The sequence below is a fragment of the Lolium perenne genome, chromosome 5 (genome assembly GCF_019359855.2).
Source record: "Lolium perenne isolate Kyuss_39 chromosome 5, Kyuss_2.0, whole genome shotgun sequence".
NCBI classification, from domain to species: Eukaryota; Viridiplantae; Streptophyta; class Magnoliopsida; order Poales; family Poaceae; genus Lolium; species Lolium perenne.
Window position 1 is genome coordinate 142,349,032 of NC_067248.2, and position 19,270 is coordinate 142,368,301.

Here is a 19,270-nt window from a genome sequence, read left to right on the forward strand (position 1 = left end):
AGACTCCAAGATCTAGATCCCAAGAGATTCCCTCACTTAGAGAAGAAACGGTTTGGTGGAAGTGTAGATCTAGATCTCCTCTCTCAAATCCTCAAATATGAGCAAGAATGGTTGGAGGAATCAAGGGGGAGAGCAAGTTCTTCAAATAGCAACAATGGAGGTGAGAGAATAGGAAGAACTAGTTGCTCAAGGTGGAAGAAGGGCTATTTATAGTCTAGGGAGAAAAATAACCGTTGGGGAAAAAACCAGGTGAAAAACGGATAAAAAACGAGCTAAAAAAGAGCCCAATGGCCACAGGCCGGCCGACCGGAGCTGGGCCGGAGAGGCCGGTGGCCTGCCCTGGTCGGACCGGCCCACCGACCGGCGCTGCGGCAGACGCGCTAGGCGGCCGAATTCCTTCAGCCGCGCGGGGCAGCTGTGCCGCGTGGGCCGGCGGCGGCCCAACGGCGGACGGGCGGCACGGAGCCGGGCCGCGCGGGGAGCAGGCCACGCGAGTGGGCCGCGCGGGCGGAGCGGGCCTCGCCGGGCGAGCAGGCCACGCCTGCAGCGCGTGGGCGGCGCATAGGCGAGCGGCCGCGCGCCCGGTTGGGCCGGGGACAGCGCCGGGTAGGCCGGTTGCGAACCGGGCCTGAGGCCGGACACAGGCCAAAATGCCCCTGGATCCCGGCCGGATGGCACCGGTGCCAGGGCCGGTCTTCGACCGGGTGGGCCGGCGGCTGGGCCGGTCCGGCCGGCTGCCCCATTCCCCTTTTTTTTCTTTTATTCTTTTCTTTTCTCCTTTTTCCTTTTCTTTAATAACTAATGCTCCCGAACTCCGAATCGCATGAAACCAATTTTGTTTGGAAGATAACAACAAATGCTATCTTATGGAAAGTGAAAAACCAAGAATCTGTAGGAGGGGATTTTATCATGAATATAAAAGGTAGAACCTTATATCATGAATAACCGGTAAAATCACCCAACCTCGAAAACGCAATAGAAGATGCATGTGAACTCCGTTTTCGATGAACTTGGGCTTGTTGTAAAGCTAGCAACAAGCTCAAGAACCTCACACCGAGAAATACCAAGAAGCAATAAGAATATGCAACGCATGCAAGGATTGAGCTCCCTAAGACGATGTGATCAAGTTAACCAACCGAAAGCCCCTCTTAATAGTGCGGCTATCTATCCTATAATCCGGTCTCCCAACATCCACCTTGAGACCGGTAAAAGGAAAACCTAGCAAGGCCATACCTTTTCCTTGCGCATCCCGCTTGATCTTGATGATAACTCTTCAAGCTTCACTCAAGCCGGAATGCCTCTCTTGACCAATGTTGCTTCGTGACGACTCACAAATGCTCCCCCATACATTATGATGGGAAAGCTCCATTGATGCACATCTTCACAAGTCCATTATCATCAAATGGACGGCAAGCTTCAAGTATGTGATTCACTTGAGACGCTCATCTTGAACTTGCCCAACTCAACCTTGTATCTTCACATACTCACATAGGATAGAGCATGGCTAATATTGAGTCCTTTATCTTCATGGCATCCATACTTGAATCCAACACATGGAGAGCAAGTAGTACCTATGGAATATTCCTTCATATAAACTTAATGAAAACATTAGTCCATAGGGGTTGTCATTAATTACCAAAACCACACATAGGGGCAATGTACCCTTACATGAGGGAACCTGGATATTGGTGAGGGAACACCAGGTTGAAGAGCAGCAGTAGCAGCAGCGCAACCGGCAGACCAACCTCCTGTCCGATCCCCCGCATCGTTCCCCCTGATTATTCCTCCACTTCTCCGCGTAATCCTCCATGGCGGACGTGGCAGCGTGAGCTCGGGGAGAGTGAGGGACGTGGCGGAGCTCCGGCAGCCGATTCCTGCATCTCTTCGTCCCTCCCCGCCATGGCCCATGGCCCTGCCTCCTTCCCGCGCGGGCGCTGCGCGTCTACACGATAAGGGCGTGGACGAAGGCGGCTTCTGCTCCACCTCCGACGAGTGGCATGGGGGAGAAGATGGAGCGGCGTGTGGCGGCTGGGCCAGCGGCGACGAGACAGAAGGGGGCGCTGCGGGATGGAGGAGGAGGGCGAGCTCGTCGAGCGGAAGAAGCACGGCGGACGGCGGCTGCGGGGATTGGGGAATATTGTGCTAGGGCTTGGCTTGGGTTTTTGTCTCACGCACGATCAAGCAGCGGCCAAGCACACAGCGCCATGTGGACCAATCGCTGTAGGAGAAACGAGGCAAGCGCCCTGCCCTCGCGTGACACATGCCTATCGTGGATAGTCCCAAAAGGCTCCATGAGGGTGCACCGTTTATACCTTTAGACTAGATTTAAATGTGCGCCTTGGCGCACGACCCCGTAAAACAGATTCATAGGTAGGAAAGTGATAATAAATCTTTTTAGGTTTCACGAAACATAGCAAATCACCATAAATTATAACCAGAGAAACAAACTTTTTAATTTTGCGCTAAGCATCGACTGAGACAAATTGTTTTGATGGTGCGTTCTGGGTTCTTGGTTTAGCTCGCACCAAACTGTGAACTGACTTAACCAAGGGATACATTTTCAGCAACACATATACATATATGAGTTGGGCACTACCATGACAGGCAAAAAAAAATTGGAATTACAGCAGCAGAATTATTTGCATGGCATATGTACAGAGGCTTATGCCATTTTGGCCGAGCACAAAAAGGTACGAAAACAGATATTACAAGTGCAAGTAGCAGTGAATAACAATGAGGACGCCTTTGTGTGCTCAGGACGAATTCTGCACTCAAACTGTTTGAGGTCTACGATCACTCTGTCAACCTAGATCATGTAAGTAGGACTTGTTTCGTATTTTCCATTGTTTCCAGGCCTCCACTATCTCTGTGAAAATGATTCCAGCCAACTTATCTTGTTAAAGAATTAAGTTCAAATTTACACACATAGATGGCATTCAGTTCATTATAACATGATTAATAATACCAAAATGGGAAAAGAAAGGCAAAAAACTAATAAGTTATAAATCCAGAGCCACCATTCTCGTAAGAAGCCTAAGAAGAATTGGCCAATAAACACAGAAGATATTGGAATATTGGTGTAAGCACATGTAGGATATATACAAGTTATCCAAATAGGCAAGATTGCTATGCGTCGGATCGAAGTTAATAAGATACCAACCCATTCAATAGTACTCCTACTTCCCCAAAAAAATATGCCTGAATAATATCTTATTATTTGCCAGTATTGAACTTATATAAATTCACTTAGTTTTCCTCCTGGTACTATCTAGATCTGATTTGAAGCCATAACTTGGGTACTACACCAGATCTACTGTGGATGGTCCAACACTCAAGTAGCAACAGAGGGCTCTTCGGTCTGGTAATCTCATATCTAGACTTGCACATACAGTGGACTATTGAATGGGAAGATACAAACTGGAAACGAAGAGTTCATAGAATAGTGGAGTTTGGCTAGTTGGCTGAATATCTTCTCAGGGAAAACAATAGCGAACTTTCTATATGCAGTTACCTAAATACATGTATTGGACAACCATATCTTTGAACAATCTCAACTGATTTAGCAACTTGACAGATGTACACAAAGCCCAGAAGCACCAAAGGCAGCGACATGCTTAATTGGTCAACCATTTGCATTCATACATGGACCAGTTACAAAATTTCGAAGGCATATGCATCCACCGAAACATATTTGATAGGCATGAAACTGGTATTCAAGTTTGAGGTAAAACTTCAGGTGAAAAGAAGGGAAGATTATTTCTGGTTCAGAACAATGAGACAATGACAAAAAAAATACTGCACAGGTTGTTGGATGCCTACTTTTTTTAGACAACCATTTCGTAGCAACATTTGCTATAGAACTATTATAAACATACATCCTGGGATTTTCATTCTTATAAGCTATGATGGTCCCAAAGTTGTTTTCGAAATGGAGGATGTGATGGGCCCAATAACGTCATCCTCGCGTTTAACCAGACAAGAATGATCGATGAAAGCGATATATCACTTTGGAGAAGCTACATACCTACAAAGTGTTTTCCTGGTGGAGAGGCAAGCGTGTTTCTTCAGCGTGTTCATCAGGACCATCCTGCCACATAAACCTAGAACAAACCAAAATTAGTCTAACATTATTATTGTAAACCTACTTGAAAAAATTACATGGTTCAGTCGATACAGAGTATTCATCTTAAGAACATCCTATGGGCAAACAGATCTGAAAACAATATAGTTGCTAGCAAAGAGTTAACAAAATGCTTGTTCCCTTCTACCTCCTCTCTGGTTTGTAATCAAAATTCATGGAGAATACAAGCAGTATAAAATCTCAAGAGCTAGTTTCTCTTGTCTCAGTCTTGGGAGCAAACACACAGTTATAGCTTCATGTAAGCAAGTGGTAGCTATCGATAAGGAAAAAAAGATTAGTCTACACAAGTAGTAGTGCTCTGCCTGTGTAGCTTTCAAAGTGCAACATTTATTTTCATATGCTATATTATTAGTAGCAGAACATGTAGCATCATTTATAAATGTTGTATCTAAAATAGCGGAGGAAGCCTATCCTCGTCAAATCTCATTTTGAATGATTTGCACCAGATTTTGCAGGCACAAATGTGGAAAAATCAAGTCACTATGCATATAGAGTGCAACAGACTGGAAATATTAGTAGGGCAATTATTGGAATGTCAAGAGAAATTGCGAAACTGAAGTGATCTATCTAATAAGAGAAAAGAAGCACCCAAAGATCATACTAAAATACTATCCAGTAGCTTAATAGACTTAAATACCTCTGAACATACCCTTGACCAGATGAATCGTCATACATTTGACCAGATGAATCGTCAAACTACAACCCTGGATCTCTCTTTCAAGCTCATGTTAGTTTAGTATATGAATTTATTGGTAATTTTCTATTACTTCCTATGATTGTTTTGTAGAAACGGGGGATATTCTTGTTTAATTTCAAGTATGTCATTCGCTTGACAGTATCATTCGACTCTGAATACCATGGGGTTGATCTAATACATGAGACTGATACAATTGAATGACTGCTATTTGTTGTTCTTCTACTGTAGGGTTCTACCATTTCACAAATAATCATATACTTACTTAAATCTACGGAAATATGAAATGACTTGCATTCTATCTACAATTCAGGATTACCGTGGTGCTGTTTCCCTAGAGGGCGTGCTTGCTAAAAAATTTTTTGATTGGAACTGGGGGCATGCTTACTGTTGGATGAACATATAGCCAGACATGGAAACATCCATACCTTTAGGTACGTGATACTATACCTCATTATAAAAAAATGTACTTCCTTATTTTTAAGGGTTAGTTTTTATTCCTTTAGTTTGCTGATATATTGCAAATTACAGAGATACCTCAAGGTATTAATGTTTGGCACTTGAATGTGAAGCCTAACTACACCTTGATTTTTCATTTGTGTCCTATTGCATTGAGAATACAGTACTCCTGAATTCTGCCCCCTGGGATGTTCAAGGTTGAAGATAAATAAGGGCACCAGTGTGTTTTTGGTTTGAACATAGATGCTATCATTTCATCGTATGTCTATACTGCAAGAGAAGCTGATGTTCAGTTTGCAAACTTACATGGGCAAACAATCTTCTCCAAGGTTAAGCACTTGAATAGTATCTCTTCAAATCTACAGCTTGACAAATGTAAGATTCTAATTAAATACTGCTGACCAAATGTTTTATCCAAGTACTGAGTTTTAGTTAAAACTTAAAATAGCACTACTTGATTATGCAGGTGATAACGACAAACCCTAACTACATTTGTAGTATCCTACAACAGTAAATATGGGTGTAAGTGGTAGAAGATAAGATGAAGAAAGTTTATCTCCTATATTAAGAAAGATATAATGACCAAAATTTCATTAGAAAGGGAACATATCATACAAAGCAAATATGTAGTCTATGTAAACCATTACTGTGTTTATTCTAATAGCACAGACCATTGAAAAGGAATTTGAACATCTTCTTTTTAACTCATGTTAAGTTGCAGGGGGCTAGAGGATTTGTTAACAACGGGGCATTCGAAGTACCGAAGATTTCTACTTATATGACCACATCAAGTTAAGTTACTATTACATTAGTTTTTAGTGGTAGATGTTGTTCAGATCAATAGGAAGATGACCCAATTTGTTCACCAAACATTCATGCAATCCATAAGAATAATCTGCTAGCAATCCCTACTTTTAACATTTAAAATTTCTTCTTGAGTAATTTCATTCAAAGATGAGAAAACAGTAGCACATACGGTTTGTCCAAGCATAGACAGTAGTGAAGATATCAGTAATTTCTTCTTGTGTAAGTAATCATGTGGTGCTGCTACTCAGTACCAATTTGTAATACACCACATATATGGAAATGTTACTACAAATAGACCTAAGTAACATGTGGTTCACTGTCAATACACCACATTTAATAATTTAACATAAATATTATGCACCATATTACAGAATTTAGCACGCAAGCTTGTGGAAGGAGCAAAAAGAAGGACAAGATCAATTAACTAAATAACAATACAATGACAAACAAGGTTGTGGAAGGAGCAAAAAGAGTAGTAAGGAAGAGGGCAGCTGTTGTTTGTATCCAAGTTGGTGTTCACAGCCCAAAAAGATGAACTGGTGTAGTTGCCCCGAACTTTACCATTCCATTCACAACCCAGAAAGACAAACTCGGAGTAAATAGATTTCAGCAGACTGATAAAGCAATCAGTTTACTATCAACAAAAAAACCTCACTTGAATGGTAAGCAAATCAGAGTTAAAGTTGTAACATCAATTATAACTGCTCACTGCTTCTTTGGACTCCAAATATAATATCTAGCATGCGTTAGTGAACGGAAATTAAGGAAAACAGAGAAACAAGGCTGAACAGTACCCACAAAATAGAGCTTGTGCTAATTGAAATACCAAGTTTACTATGGACAGTACAGGTTCTCCATATGGCCAAGAGAAAACACAAATATTATTTAGCATCCACCCAGACACATAAGTTTGACCAACTTGGCCATGCAAACAATAGCATAAAAAGCCTCTCACTTTTACCTTGGAAACCAAGTGGCAACTGGATGTGCCTATGTCTTGCATAATGCAGGTGAAAACAGAGGGAAAAGGTAAAGAAAATAAAACTTAAGTTCCACCTGGATGTAGCTCCACATGGTGAAACTGTTTCCCCTCCAATGCATATTACATAGTCCCCATCTCAGACAGGATCCTAATTTTTAGAAGAGAGACCACAAGATAACACCGTAAGTTAAGTAAAATTGCCTTCTCAAAATATAAAGATTAAAGCATAACTGGATTCAGCCTCCTAATGTGAACAATCATATAAGAATGACAAAATGTTTATCAATCATACATCTTCCTGTCGTAACAACGCAAGGTAGAAAGAAGAAAGAAATTCAGGTGTTCAACAAAGGGACGCACCATATAAAAATAGCACGCGCGAAGCTGGCACAGGCATGTGCTTCTTCCACACTAAAATCTGCACAAACAGAAATAGCGAGATCTGGGGAATCAATATGGCAAATTACAGCAGACCAATATGTTGTGCCAGATCATGCAGTTGCCGAATAAATCAAAAGAAAGAAGAAAGTGAACGTCAAGTACATCAGTTTGAGATATCTGCATGAGCTGCAGCTGCTCACGTTCACGGTATATATGGGAGTGGAAGAGAGGAAGAAACAAAGAAAAAACTGGGGTACCTGCGAATGCCTTGCACACTCTGACATCCAGCTCTGCAGTCAATCTCAAAGGCAGTACTACATTTCCAACAATATCAAGTGAAACAACATGAATCTCTCGTACGTTTTTTTTGCGAATAACACTGCGCCGATCATAATTTGATCTCAAGTGCTGCACTAACAAAATCATTAGAATTAAGGATACAAAATAACAAGTGAACTTAACTACTACAGGCTTGACAGAAAATGTGCGGAAGTGTGAGCATATGCATCAATATTTTTATCATCTTCTCTGATTCTAGGATATACAATTAGGATTAATCGAATCATATAGAAGAAAAATTGAATCACCGTTGTGTGAATGTTGAGAAGCCTTTTTCTGGTGGTCAAGTTCATTTTCTTCTTTTCCTGCCTAACTTTAAGATGGGAATTTCTCTTCTGATAATTGTGTTTACTCCTCATTTGAAGCTACATCTAAACCCGAACGTAATAAAATTAGGCGTTCATCTAAGAGTGATTAGAACCCAATATCATGGGGAAATGGTGCCTAAAATGATCAATTGGGAAAGGAAAAACTCACATCGGCGCCCTCTCCCCGTCCGCCTCTGTGGCCGCAGCTAAACGTCTCCCTCTGGTGAAGCTTGGCGGAGACCAGCGGTCCACTGAGCTGGGGACAACAACGCTGCGCGAGGCGGAGGCGGTAGGTTGAGGTGGAGCTCGGGGCGCGAGGCGGTAGACCGAGGTGGAGATCGAGGCACTGTCGGCGCCCCCGTGCGTCTTCTCGGGCCGCACCACCTCCAGGTGTGTCCCGTCCACCATCTCCGTCGAGGGCGAGCCCAGCAGGCCCCTCCCCGCTTGCGACGGCGGCGCTCGCTTCCCGCCGCCGCCGGTCGTCCAGGAGGCGGAGCGGCGCGGACGCCGGGGGTTGGAGACGGGCAGGGAGAAGGAGAAGGGCGGGCCGCGCCAGGGAGGCGTAGCGGTGCCGCCGATGTGGTAGGAGAAGAACGTGAGGGGAGGAGCAGCGTGCGAGGTGATTGGGGAGAGCGGGGCTGGGGCGGCGGCGGGGATGGCGGCGGCGGCCGCCGCACGCGCACGGGAACGGGAGGGGAGGAGACGGCGAGCGCGAGGCGGCGGCACGCGAGGGGAGAGGAGGGTAACGAGCGACGCGAGAGGCTGGGCCGGGAGGGCTTCACATGACCCATGGATAAAAAGCGGGTCGCGCGAGGGCCTCGTTTCCTGACTACTCCACCATGAAAAATGGACGGCTAAGATTCACCTGCTGGTAAGATCCGATGGCCCACAGGCTCAAAACGCTGTGAGGCCCCCTATGGGGGCATCATATACAACGTTAGATGCCCCCCATAGGGGCCTTCTCAGGCCACCACGCACGCCACTAGGCACGCAAGGGCTGGCCGGTTGCCTCGCTTGGTTTCCAACCAGCGATTGGACCACGTTTCAAGCAGGTATTGGCTCGAGGAGAAAAGGAGAAAAGGGATCGATTGGGCCACGTTTAAGGCAGCTAGCGACCAAACCCTATCCTCTCAGCCGCCGTCCCTGTCCCTGCTCTCTCCGTGGGTCGCCTCCTCCACCCAGCCGTCCGGCCGTCGAGCTCCGCCTCCTCCCAGTCGAGCTGCACCTCATCCCCGTCGCCGCCTCACGCCGCTTCTCACGCTCGATGGTGGGAAGGAGGATCGCGTGCAGGAAACTCCGCGCCGCCGTGTGAGTCGCTGAGATCGACGCCGCCCTCTTCATGGCGTAACGGTCGCCGCACGAGGGCACAGAGAGCCAACGCTGACGGTGGAAAGGAGGAGCAGATGCGGGGAAATGGCAGGTCGCTGTGTGGGTGTCTTAGATCGACACCCCTCTTCATCGTGCGACGATGGTGGTTGGAGCTCCGCCGCCTCCAGCTCCGGCTCAACTTCGTCGCGCACGGAAGCCATACAAGTTCTGCCTCCTCGGACCTCACCACTCGCTTGAGGGGTCGATTTTGTCCTTCTTGACTACAGGTATGGCCTGATCCCCCACCCTCGCACAAAAATGTTAGTATTCCATTTGGTCATGATTGTGTATCATAACCCTCTTCTTCTTCTTTTTTTTTACAGAAATTTGGAGTTAGCAGCTAACGTTGGGCTGAATGAGGAAATTCATTGCCATCCTCTCTCGGTCTCCTTCTTTCTATAGGTTATGTGTTTTCACCACTATCCCCTCTCTCCAGTATCCACAGAATTGCATAGCTGACATCTGCGCGTGGAGGCAATTTCTTTTGATATCAAAGATTTAGTTGGCAGCATCATGTAATACTAATGTATCTTTCTATATTTTGGAAATGATGCACGGCAGTCAGTTGAGCATGGAGGAGCATGGAGATGGCTATGTTGACAACAAAAATCATGCAGGACATGTATTTTTATTATTAAGTGAATGTTGTGAATGGTGACATAAGAAAAGGATGATGCTGCCGCCAAGACATGTGGTCAGAGGACCACAACAAGTTGTCCGCACCCTGCTCGCCATCGTCCTCCGCCTCTGGGGCGTTCTGAGTTATGTCTTGGTTTAGATGATCAACAAAAGAAGAAAAGAAATGGTTAACTCAAGTTGCTCACGAGTGTTTACTTTATATGCAGCTTGAGATGGATAAATCCATGGCAAAGCCATCCCAGCGCCACAAGCAGAATGACAAGAGGTAAAGAATCTTCTCAACAGGTGATGAAATAAATTTATAGACTAATCAGTTGGGGCTCTATGACATTCTTTGAATTCGTCTTGCTTTCGAACAAACAAGCAGTTTATTGCATATTTTTGAATTCAGAGTGTATCTGAACCTGCAAGCAATATGTCCAAGCAATATGTCCATGCTTCTGAACCAGCAAGATGTTATCAGTGTTGCTTTTGGACCTGAAGCTTGCTCTGTAATCTGTAGTAATAAGGCATTGCCAAATTTAGCACTGCTTTTGCTGTAGAGTTTTTCTTAACCTGGCTATCAAGTTTCAGTGTGTTTCTGTAAGTAACAATTAACAGCAAGTCACCATATTCTGTTGTAGGATTAGTGATCTTAGACCGTCATTTTATCCATGCCACGCATCTTTAAGCGATTTCGGTCACAGAGTACTCGAAGCCAAGATCCGATGCGGATATTTGTGGTGGCCTGAAGATTCCCGTTGCAAGAAAAACCACATCCTGTGGAAGTAAAGAACCTGATGAAATCACTATTTCAATTCTTTTAGTAGCCTTTCATAGTTTTAAGAAACTCTTCCAGTTGGAAAAGCAGATGTTAAGTAAATGAACTGGGACAGTTTTTTATAGCAAATAATATGGGACCAAATGCCAGATTTTACAGTACAAGTCAACCAATTTAATAAGTATGCAGCTCAAAACTTAATAACTGTTGCTTTTGTATCTTCTGTCATCCTCCATTGTGCATGCCAGATATTCTCTTTTGTTATTTTTATCAGACGGTTCTATTGTATTGTGCATGCCAGATTATTTGTTATGTATAGCCGAGGTGATGAGAAAAAAATCCAAGTAGGATGCATGGGAAATGAATTTATTTGTGTGCTTTGTTGTCTACATAGCTTTGTTGTCTACATGCTAATTCGTTTATTTCTGAAATTTAGCTCTGTTTTGTGACCTGTCCGTGCATGGTATCATCGATGAAATATATGAGTAAACTCTAGGGAAAATATGTTTGTGTTTGACTGTTTTAAAGCTCATGTTTCTGTTAATTTTGTGAACATTCAGACTTTTGTCCGATGTTATATCTGAATGTGTTTATTTCATAAGGTCTTCCTATTTCTGAAATCATTTGTAAGATTTAAAGTCAGTGGTCTAATTTCATATATATTTATTGAAGAGAGACAAGTAAACGGGGCCAAGCTTGGAGCATTTCTCGGATGGCTTCAAAAAGTGGTGATTTTAAATCCCTTCAAAAAGTGGTGATTTTAAAGCATAAGCTTTAATTTTCATCTCATGCACTCAAACTGTGTTTGGTTCTCTCATAGTTGTCAAAGCATATGGGGGGTGTGGTTATATATATAAGAAATTGATAGCATAGTTTATAGTTTTTTGCTTCTATTGTTTGTTCTTTTTATTTAAGGTAATCTCTCCATTTCCTCTCCTTGTTCTCTCATGCTAGGTCTCCTAGGTCAGAGCTACGGTGCAGGAGCTCAGGTTTCGGTGGAGAGATGATACAGTGATGAGAAGATGTGCCCAGCAGCTAGCTATAGTGGAGAATTGATTCATTCGATCCCCTCACCCCTGGCCTTCTACAGAGAAGGTGAGAAGTCCTATGGTGTTACTCTATATTCTCCTCAGCCGTCCAACTGCTACCTAATCTTAGAACGATGGGGTTGGGCTTGGTTGAAATGTAGCACACAATTGGTGCTGCTACAGTGTATGGTAATTAGGACAGGCTATTTCTATGCATCCAGTAGTTGGTACATGGATCCCAACAATTGAATTCCTAGCTTCACCAAACGAGATGATATAAATATTGATCTCAGTTCTAAAATTTATATTGGGAACAAATTAATTTTACAAGGAAGTTTACATCACATATTATCTATATAGATTCTTCTGAATTCAATTATTATGGTTCCTGATTTCGTGTCCATTTTCCCTCGCGGCTAGCTTTTCTCATAATTGTTATCCTATGAAAATTAAGATTTCAGTGAACCGTGTGGTCTTATTCAGGTGCTCTCGCTAACCCACTGTTCCCTACCAAGGAAGCTCTCGGGAGGATTGGTCGTGGTGCCATTCGGATTCCTACTTTTTAAGTTCCTATTTTTTTAATCTTAAGTTCGTATTAAATGGCGTTTCTCACATCTATCATATAGTGTCTGTTATTCTGCAAGAACTCTGTACACGTAAACATCAGCAGACACAACCATCCTATTGATATGAATTGCTCTGATGAGCATCTTATGTGGCGGATAAGACTCAGTACAGTAGTACATTTCTACTACATTATTTGTATAGTATATAAGTTCAGTCGGATGCTCCTTTCTAGGCCGTAATGACAACAATCAAATACCTGCACAATAGTTTTTCCATATGTGCATTTCAATGATTAATATATTCAGGCGCTCTCGCGAACCCGCTGTTCCCTTCCAGTATTCCCTGTAGAAAGAAGATTGTAGAGCGTTGTTGTAAATCTTAACAATTAAAGCTATTTGCTATATAAATGTAGAGAGCATATTTATTACTGCAACAGGAAAATTATACTGTTAACCTCTTGGTTTTAGCTGAATACAGCGTGAATGATTTTAGTCCTCAAAATACATGCTCTTATAAAGCAAACAATCAGTTTATAGCCTACCAATTTCTGACTCTGTTTGAATTCTTAGCAGAGACTCGTGTACGAAGTCGGTGCCCTACCGACAAAGGTGGTACAACTCTCACCAGATGACCTCAGAGACGAGAGCTTAATAACATACTGGAAGACATGACGCTACAAGCACACAAATAAGGTGAACATCAGAAAGCCCTTCTTTTCTGAGCTCTATGTATACTCTGATTTACCTACGTGATTTTCCTTTTGCTCAGCTACTTAACGGCTTTTCTCTTGTGTTTTCTTTCTGTATGTCTGTTTTATAGTGCCGCATTGTACTATTTCTCAGCCATTTATAAACTGACCACATGCAGAACTCGCAATCCGGCCTAACCTACAGAAGACACTATCATTTTTTCCAATTGGATTTGATTGGACAAATCTAATGTTTTCTTTTTTTTTCGTATGCATGTTCTAACTGATAAACTTGGAACAGGTAACCTGGTGCAAGCTGTGATTCCATGACCCATCCCCGCGGTGACCCTGTTCCTGGAATTGGCAAGGTCAGCCCTGTTTTTTGCGCGATTTAGAATTGGTAAGGAATTTTCCCTGGAATGTATCCATCATTCTGATTTTGTTTCTGCATTGCAGGTGTTTTTGAAGTATGCAGATGCCAAGAGCTCGGCCAGGGCAACAACAGTTGCACATGAGGAGATCCGACAGGAAAAAGACGGTTGCCGTGTTCGCCGACGAATAGATTAAAAGAAATCTTGCATATTTGTTCTTTTTAGACTTTGAATACATTTAGCAGTAAGTTTTCATGAAATGTACTTAAATCTCATGTTATTCTAATAGTGGTCCATACGGGATTGCATTCCGAAATTATCAGAAAACAAATCTTTAAAACCAAACCGTAGTGAGTTTATGTAGATGTTTTTTTGGTCTTGTGCGGTAGATTATGTGTATTAGCCTAAGTAGGAGCTATCGGGGTAAACCAAGGACATGAGATTCTAACCATCTGCCTATGAAGGGATTTCTTGATATGTCATAACTAAATTAACCCTTCTATTTTTCTCTTTACTTTTGCCATTTTTTGCTTCACTGCAAATTCCTTTACCGTATAATCTTGTATCATCATTCACTTCTTCCTATATCTTTTACATCTAAAAGACAGTATGTGGGATTGCAACTAATTTGATATGCGTTGGTGTTTCAACTTGATATTTTCCTCAGTGGACTTGTTATTGGTCATCGGACGGAGCTAACAAAGAAGTATAGTATTCCCTGCTTGGTGTTGGTTCATTTTATTTATAAGAATAACTATATATATGATTCCTGTAGGCACTTTTTGATATCTCATGATTTTGTTCCTGGTGATGATGAATTACTAGAAATATAATAAGTTGTTTATGTTAATAGTTGGCACTTACTTGCTTTGTGATCTTTGAAAACTTTTTTGCCAGAAATGATGCCGCTTTTGTTGGTATGCTAGATTTTAGATTTTTATTTTGTTTTATCAAATGATATCATCGGAAATTCAGATAATGATGGTAAGGTTTCAAGTAATACACGTTATACTTATTATCATTAGAAATTGACATCCTGATGTTGCTCGTGTAACTGGGCATTGAGATCTTTATGATATTTTGTCACTTCAAGTTGATGTCCATGACCAGAACTATATTACTCCCTCCGATTCATATTACTTGGCACTAATATAGATGTATCTAGACACATTTTAATCGTAGGTACATCCATTTTAGTGGCAAGTAATATGAATCAGAGGGGGTAGTAAAAGCTAGGCCTATTTCTTATATATGTTTTATGTGTGTAAAAATATGAGTCGGAAGGAGTAGTAAAAACTAGGCCTATTTCTTATATATGTTTTATGTGTGTAAATGCCCCCTCAGTTCTTGTTTGTTCTGCATACATTTGTCTTGATATTGGTCAACGAACTATTCATGTGATGTTTGTTTGTTCAGGTGTACATCTGTTGTGAGCAGTTAGTTCAGGTCACTATACTTTAAAAATTAGTTCAGGCTATTGCCTTTAAAAAGATTAACAGATCCCACTCCAGGCCATTTCCTTTAAAAAAATCATTAGATTGCCTACTTTGACTTTCCATAATATATGCTCCTCCTTTTACGATTAGACAATAATACTTGAATTATTAGGCATTCTTGATGTATCCTTTCTTTTGGCCTGTACTGTGTCCTGTTGTTATGAGTTATGACTATTACTTCTGCTATGTTAGGAGTGGATATTAGAGCAGTGTGTAGAGGGAGTCTGAACTTGCTATCCAGAGGAATGAAGTAGACACTTGTTTTTTTATTGTGCCATTATATCTACAACATAGGTCTATATTAGCTATAGTGAGTATTAATGCCACTTCATACTTTAGACATTTACAGTCAGAAGCTTCAGCAGCTGTCGGACAATCGAGAAAGGATGAAACAAAAGCTTTTGTGGCATTCCAAGTGTGTCTCTGCATTCATCAAGTAGTTGTGATGCTGCTCATGCTGACATATGAAGCCAGTTGTTTGCAAAGGTGATACATTTTATGGTGCCTTTATTGAACATACTCTGCATAATTTAGGTTCTATTCCAGATATGCATTAGTTCAGAAAAGTTGATGGCCTATTCTGTGTATGTGGCGTTCTTACCCTGTTTAGGACATCGCAGGTTGTCAATGAAGCGATTGTATCCGTTGATGGATATGAGAGGCAGTTAGGAAAGCAGCACAAAGTCTAAATTTGAAAAAGGAGACTGCTATGACCATCTTCTGTAAAGCATGCCTCTTCCCTAAAAAAAAGTATGCAAGCTTAAATATTTATTTTTTTGGCTACTGCAGTTGTTCTACTACTTTCTACAAAAAATCACAGAATCCAGAGAAAGAAAGTTACATGCCGTACATCTATACCAGTTTAACTTTTTCTTTCCAAATGAGGCTTTTCTTTTGTACTCCATTTTCTGAATGATATTGTAGTTCTTTACGAGTTTCATGTCTTTTCTTCGTAGCAGCACCATTTGAGGTATTATGATGCATTTGTACTGTTACATCGTGCTTACCTCTGTTTTAATATATATATATTGAGTTATATAGTCCGCGTGGTTCAAATTATATCGAACAAAGTTTACCTGCATATATTGGGGGTCCTACTAAGAAATAAACAGGGCACTGCTAAGGACTGAATAAATATATAATCCATTTTGTTGCATTTTGTAAGGTTGTATATTTAGGTGTTATGTTTTTAATTCCGTTATGATATCTACAAGTTTTCTCGGTAGTGCCCCTGTATACTTTTTCCTTACTGGCTTTCCCTTTTTAATGGTAGGATGTTGAAGTTCAACAATATTCACTTGTGCTCATTTTCCATGCCGATACAACATGAATACTGAGTTTAGGGAGGATTGGGAGAAACCGAGTAACTCTGGCGAAAATTCAGAGTCTTTTATTTTTTTCAACCGGAACATTATCTGGAAGGCAGTCTGCAATCGAAACAATTCATGTGGCACCTTGCTCATAACAGCGCCTCCCCCATTGCTAGAATATTCTTAGGAGAGGCATTGAGATTAATCCTTTATGCCCCATGTGCTCCAGATTTAATGAAGACGGTGGCCATCTCTTTCTCGAGTGCAAGCCTGTGTGTGCATTATGGAAGAATCTGAACCCATCAGAGCTAAGCTGCCGTCTTGTCTTGATGCCAAATATGTTATTGCACAGATTCTTTCTGCCAATGAATAGGAGAAGATGAGATGTGTTGCCCTGCTTACGGTCTGGTGGCAAGTGAGGAACAAATGCACTGCCGGTGAATCCACGTCCTCCTTGGATTCAGTCTGTCATTAAGTTCTGTCTCTGACTGCTGAGTTTGAACAACACTGCAGCAAACAAAGGAAGAAAGAGCAACCTGCTATGGAGATCAAGTGGAAGCCACCGGTGCACAATGTTCTGAAGATTAATATTGATGGGAGCATATGGACCAGGCCAGTGCGTCTGGTGGCTCGGTCTGGGTGTTTAGAGGTGAGCTGGGGTTTGTGGCCTCTTCAGGTGCTGGCCATATGGAGCATGTGCAGGTCGCTCTCCATACTGAAGCAGAGGCCTGCCTACAATCACTATTTCAGGCTCAAATCTGGTGGTATTTCTCGCGTTCCAAATTGACTCACAACTTGTGGTGCAAGTGATAAGGGAAGTGAGCAAGACTTGGCTCGGAACGGTGCTATTTTTAGGGAGATTAAATTTCAGATTTCATTGAACTTCTCTGTTCTCAGTATTTCTATTGCCTTTAGGCCTGTAATCAAGTGGTGGACGCTATGGCGTCCCATGGCGCGAGATTAGGGATCAGGAGACAGTAGACGTGTAGGGACTGCAGGAAAGCCACTGACTCATACAAGACATATGATATGTTGTGTTCTTTTGCTCCTCTTCGCCGACTAATAATTTTTGAAACGGATAATTATTCAAATTTTATTTAATACTTCCTGATGTTTCTGAATGTATAAAATGAATCTTGACACAATCTTCACAGGTCCGTGCGCCAAGGCGCACATCAAAATCTAGTGCCTACGCAACGTCTTCCCGATACGGCATCGGTCATAGACACGGGCTGCGGCGGACCTCTGGGAACGATCTGGTTGTCGTTCAACTCTGGGAACCCGCCGCCAGGATCGCCGGCAACCTCCATGTCGACCTGCGCTGCGCAGAGTTTCACCGAGAACTGAAACGAACAACTTCTCTTTCTAGACTGAGAATTTCTAATGAATTTCACACTCTCTAATATTGTCCCATCAGACTTTATAGTTTTCAATCCATCTTGTACTATTAGATTCAGTAAATGTGCAGTGCAGCACATCAAATGTGTAACAGTTTCTCTTCATGATGGATAAGAGGATAAGGTCTCGATCAACGAGATATTTTCCAACCATTTTGGTGTTGATGCAGCGCAGCCAGATCGAATAACGAATACTGTTCCTTATCATTCAGATCCAGCCCCAGCCTCTAGTGCGGAAACAAATGCGTGGTCCTCGACTCGAGACGATGATTGGGACGAAGTAACCAGCTGGTAGATCTGCCAGCGATTATTTCTCGATCTGCTACTATTTTCTCAAGCTCTAAAAGAACGAGCCAATCTCGTTTTTTTTTTTCTACAGTCCTTTTTATTTACTTGGGGTCTGCCAACAAAGGAGTATTTTAAGACTTCTCAAGTGGACAAGGACAATCTCAATTATTATTCGCTGGAACCTTGCAACAACTTATAAAAGCTCTAAAATAATCAATCTCCTTATCCCGATCTTGTATTTTCTTTAGGAAGAGTCCGATCTTGTTTTGGCGGACTCTCACACGTGCATTACCTTACATTGAGCGCCCGAATCATAGACTCATAGTGTCCACGGTCCCATCTGCATTCGTTTTCATTCATTTATATGCGGGTGTATTCTTGGACATGCCGTCTCTACGAGGACATATCTGGTGTTACACACCATTGAGATGCTTAGAGCATCACTAGCAGTATCCTAAACTGATCAAATCCTTAAATTAACTTTTTTTTGAGGGTTGACGCCGAAATGAGACGCAGAATAGAACCCTCAGACCCTTGAACCCTTAAATTTTTTTGAAAGCCGAACCATCAAATCCCCACTCGACCTGCACTATTCAAGGTTGGGAGGCAAAATTGAAGGGTCCTTCATTTTTGGTCAACGCTCGCTCGCAGGAGTGAATTTTCAGCAACCGCCATCTTCCTCGCTTCCTCGTCCTCATGGCCACGTGCCGCTGCCCATTTCGGCCGCCCGGAGCTCGCCCCACCCCCTCCTCTTCCGCGCCGCTGGCCGCCTCCCCCACGCACGGATCCGCCACCGCCGCCGCCTCCTCTGCTCGCGGCAGCCCGCCCACGGCCCACAGGTCGCCGCCGGTGGCTAGCCCCGCCTGTTGATGTGCTCGCCCGCCTCCCCTACTCTTCCGCGCCGGCCGCCTTTCCCCACGCACGGATGAGCCACCACCGCGCTTTCCTCCGCTCGCGGCAGCCCACCGCCGGTGGCCGGCCCCGCCCGTCGGCTGTCCTCGCCCCGCCTCCGCGGAGCTCGCCCCGCCTCCTCCTCTTTCGCGCCATCGGCCGCCTCCCACACACACGGATCCGCCACCGCCTCCACCGCTCGCGGCAGCCCGCCCACGGCCCACAACAGGCCGCCGCCGGTGGCCGGCCCCGCACGTCGCTGTGCTTGCCCCGCCTCCGCGCTGCCTCCCGTCGGATCCTGTTTTGAGGGTTTGAAGGTTGGGGTGTAGATCAGTGCCCTCAAACCAACCCTCAAA

At 43.2% G+C, this 19,270-nt stretch overlaps 3 long non-coding RNA genes across 17 annotated transcripts; 1 reads left to right on the forward strand and 2 right to left on the reverse strand.

Moving 5' to 3' along the window:
• Positions 1–2,557: 2,557 nt before the first annotated feature.
• On the reverse strand, positions 2,558–5,669 carry LOC127300090 (uncharacterized). 2 transcript variants are annotated; one of them, XR_007850918.2, is made up of 3 exons: positions 5,601–5,669; positions 4,025–4,100; positions 2,558–2,866 (listed from the first exon to the last, which is right to left on the reverse strand). It is a non-coding gene; the product is annotated as an uncharacterized lncRNA (long non-coding RNA). The 2 variants fall into 2 exon arrangements; XR_007850917.2 differs by lacking the exon at positions 5,601–5,669 and having other exon boundaries at positions 4,025–5,153.
• A 723-nt stretch (positions 5,670–6,392) lies between these two features.
• LOC127304842 (uncharacterized) lies at positions 6,393–8,521 on the reverse strand. The gene is made up of 4 exons (XR_011745997.1): positions 8,281–8,521; positions 7,722–8,174; positions 7,444–7,501; positions 6,393–7,231 (listed from the first exon to the last, which is right to left on the reverse strand). It is a non-coding gene; the product is annotated as an uncharacterized lncRNA (long non-coding RNA).
• Positions 8,522–9,190: 669 nt separating this feature from the next.
• LOC127300093 (uncharacterized) lies at positions 9,191–17,441 on the forward strand. Of its 14 annotated transcripts, none has more exons than XR_007850925.2 (11): positions 9,192–9,706; positions 9,803–9,881; positions 10,041–10,240; positions 10,325–10,383; positions 10,742–11,606; positions 11,833–11,973; positions 13,046–13,165; positions 13,463–13,529; positions 13,618–15,514; positions 15,649–15,778; positions 16,302–17,441. It is a non-coding gene; the product is annotated as an uncharacterized lncRNA (long non-coding RNA). The 14 variants fall into 14 exon arrangements; XR_007850927.2 differs by adding an exon at positions 12,390–12,446 and having other exon boundaries at positions 9,193–9,706; positions 11,551–11,973; positions 13,043–13,165; XR_007850929.2 differs by adding an exon at positions 12,390–12,446 and having other exon boundaries at positions 9,193–9,706; positions 11,551–11,973.
• Positions 17,442–19,270: the final 1,829 nt, after the last annotated feature.